Consider the following 3,692-nt stretch of genomic DNA (forward strand, 5'->3'; position numbering starts at 1 on the left):
TCTCCACTGCCTTAATTACACAACACAATGGCGATGAGATCTGCCTGTAATCTCGCAGCATAATAAGTCTCCCCTCTTCCCCCTCTCATCCCCCCTCTATACCCTGCCTGCCACTAATTCAATATAAATGTAAATTACCTAGAGAAAAGAATAACCAAATCTCATTTTATTTACATGACTAATCACAATAAAGTCAGGCAGATGAAATATGAATGAAATATATGGTTGGCGTTTGAAAGCAAGGAGGGGTCTGTATCGCCTTAGGGACTCTTTGAACTTCTTGTTTTATATCATCTTTGTTGTTTCACGTTGGTTACATCAATATACCTTTTTGCACTTGTGCTCAACTTGCTGTAATAGATGTGTGTATCTCTTTTTTCTACCATCTGATTGTATTCACACTGCCAAGGGCGTCACGAGGTAATATGTTTTCCTTTCAGCTTACTTTTTCTGTGCTACACATCTTATGTCAGAAGGCTGAAATTCACAGAAGCTACATGGAAGAAAAAAAAAAAGATTTAATGTTGGTTTGAACACCTTAGGCGATCCATCCAGACAGCAAGAAGACAGGGGTTTAACAGTGATTCATTCCCACTCTGCTCTGCTCACACCCACAGACATCACAACCGAAGACCCCTTAGAGGATGAGTTTCGTCGTCGCAGACAGAACACGCTTCCTGGCCTCAGCCCGCACCAGCGCTACCTGAGAAACTCCGCCCAGAACCCCTCGGAGGAAGAGGAGGAGCATGGCCTACAGAGCCTGGGACTAACGAGAGGTCTGTCCATTTACCTGCAGGGTTGATTAATTACCAGCGCACAGAGCTCTCTCCTTTAAGGAGTGGAGTCTTAATAAGCGCAGCTAATTGTCTGCTTTTGTGTCTGATGGCCACACAAAGGACGATGACGAAGATTGGCGTGTTTGATTGGCAGGTGTAAACACAGAGGACAGAGGGTTTCATTAGGCAGCTCTGTTCTACATCGCAGTAATGACCTGAGGTCAAAGGTCACCTCCTGTTTTCCCTCACAGGGTCAGGAAGTCACACACAAAGCGCTTCCATTGTATGCAACATGCAGCCGCTGAATGTTTTGTAATGGCAGCTTCGTTAGTTAAGGAGGGAACCTTTAATTTCACCGTGTATAGTTCCTGCTGGGATGCAAACAAAGGCCCTAATTCTCTGTCTGAGATAATGATGCAAACTGCTCAAATATGGGTCCTCAGAGTGTGTTTTTTTAACTACTGCTGCTGCCTCAAACTAAGCATTTTAAATGAGAGAAACATTAGTCCCACTTTCTAACAAGTCTCTCTCTCTACAGTGGTTACAAGCTCTAACTCATACTTTTATTAATAGATATTGAAGCATTTACTTATGCTTTATACATAACTTACAAATAATTAATAAGAACAAGTTTTTGGTTGCCAAAGTTGTTTGTGTTTATCTGTTGCATCACACTTTTTAGCTCTTAAATTCATCAATAGGACCCCTCTAGTGGACTGTTTGACCTCTGACCCTATGGAAAAGGGCTGCAGGTCAATGATGAATGAACAACTTATTTACTCATTTCATCAGAATAATTAGGGCTGTTTGAAAATAATGAAGAAATATTTGATGTGAATAACTACAATCACGATTTATGATGTATTATATATGAAGAGAGAACTTAGGTTCACCTAGAATATATTTTCTTTAAGAGATTTTTAAATCATTTTTTGCTTTAAATTTTCAAAGACAAGAGACAGAACACTGACATCACAAGTGTGTGGTATGCTTTAGGTGCAATTTGTGCAAACAGATAACACAAACAGACAAAACCAAAGAAAATGCCTGGAAAAATTCTCTTATGTTAGATACGTCAGACACTGTATGACAGTTCTATTGGGACAAAAGGGTTGACATTTATAATTACAGATAACCCAAAGTTAGATGGGAAAATTGATATTAGTCTCATGACTGCGGTAAATATGGAGCTAGCAACAGCATCTGGTCAGCTTAGCTTACGTGAGCTAGGTGGTCAAATAGATTTTTAACAACCTGGCAGCTCATAAGTTGTTCTTCTTAACAGCTTATAACTGATACATGAAGTATCAGTCAGTAATTTATTAACATTAATAACGCCATTAGTTACAGCTTAGAAACCCAGAATACAGGGTGACTAAAGTGTTGATGAACAATTTAAATATTTAATTGTAATGTTTGTTTGTGCTTTTATTTTGTAGGACACATGGACACCAAGAGAAAGAAACTGTGGCTAAAGGAGGAGTCCAAAAAGAAAAGAGCTCCTCGACTCTTCCCACGATTTGGTGGACTTGGTGCTTTTTTTAAACACTCAGCCAAACACTTACACGCACACACACACACACCTACATATTTGTTGGCATAAGCGCCATCAATCATACGTGGCATTAGTTCATCTTTGCTATGTATCAGAGGCCCAACATCCCCACTGCTGTGCCATATCTCTTCTGTCTATCAGCTGCAGTGCAGAGCGTAACTCCTGCATGCTTTCATCAGCCAAATGGTAGCCCTGCAGAGACCTCACTTCAATGTTTTGTTTTGTCCAAGGTACATTTTTAGTGTTTAAGCTTTTGCTATTGCTGTATTTATTGTGGGTGGGCCCTGCGGATGTACAGAGAGCATTCAGAAGCTTAATTAATCTCCTACAATTGGACTTTTCCACTTTTTACAGCATGTTTTGAGAGAGTGATGTGTGTTTGAAAGGGTTCAGGTGGAAGAAGAATTGCAGTAGCAGCCTTGTTTGTGAAAATTACTGCACTAATACTGTATAGCGTATGTGAGTATAAGTGAAGGTCAAGCTATTCAGTGAATCCTTCAATAGAGACAAAGAGAGGGAAGGAATATCTTGGGAATGTGAGAGTAAAACAGAATGAAAGCATTGAAGAGTGAGCTTTATTACAGAAAGAGATGAACATGTTCTGTTCACTCTTGCATCACACATAAAAAATGACTATCAACAATCTGGCAGTAACATTGTCCACTCTTTGCCACTACTCCCACGGGGTGAAAATAGCTTTTAACCCCTCTCAAAGTCATTATTTTCTTTTTTGTAAGATTCTTTGTACAGAGTGGATTCAGTAACATGTTAACCTTCCATGAGTGTTTCATAAAAGATTCTTTAAACAAAAGGACAGCTTCCCCCATCTGGGTTGTCCTTTACTGGTTGTTCTCATGATTACAGTAAGCGGAAATGTGGAAATGTCTGAGAAATGTTCATTTTTTATGGACTCCTGCCAATAAATGCTTAAAGTAAAACATGCCCTCGTGGGTACCTGATTCGTATCCTGTCGGCTCATGACGTGTCGCGTCGCATCGTGTCGTATGTTCACCAGCTGTGCCTGTCTGACATTTGGTGCTGGTCAGGTGCTACTGCTGAACACAAAATGCATTAAATAAAACAGGAAAAAATGTGGGCTGCAAAATCAAAACAGTAAGCTGAAAGACACTAAAATGCTCTGTAGAGTTGAAGGGAACTGTAGAATTGAGTGATAATTCTTTGTGGATTTGTCATTATGAGTGACCCCTTTCACATTTAGCACAGTCATTTCAATTGTTTATATAAAGATGTTGATTAGAGCAGCTTTTGTCAAATTGCTCCCTAGACACAGCATAGACAAAATTTAAACACAGCCCAATAGCCGTAAACAAATGCAAAAAAAACACGTTAGCATCACTGCC

The 3,692-nt window shown here is 39.7% G+C and overlaps 1 long non-coding RNA gene across 1 annotated transcript; it reads left to right on the plus strand.

Annotated features, from left to right (window-relative positions):
• The first annotated feature begins 86 nt into the window (after nucleotides 1–86).
• Nucleotides 87–3,273, plus strand: LOC108889649 (uncharacterized). Its single transcript, XR_001962018.2, has 2 exons — nucleotides 87–776; nucleotides 2,216–3,273. It is a non-coding gene; the product is annotated as an uncharacterized LOC108889649 (long non-coding RNA).
• Nucleotides 3,274–3,692: the final 419 nt, after the last annotated feature.

The sequence above is a fragment of the Lates calcarifer genome, unplaced genomic scaffold, assembly GCF_001640805.2.
Source record: "Lates calcarifer isolate ASB-BC8 unplaced genomic scaffold, TLL_Latcal_v3 _unitig_1601_quiver_2258, whole genome shotgun sequence".
Taxonomy (NCBI): Eukaryota; Metazoa; Chordata; class Actinopteri; family Centropomidae; genus Lates; species Lates calcarifer.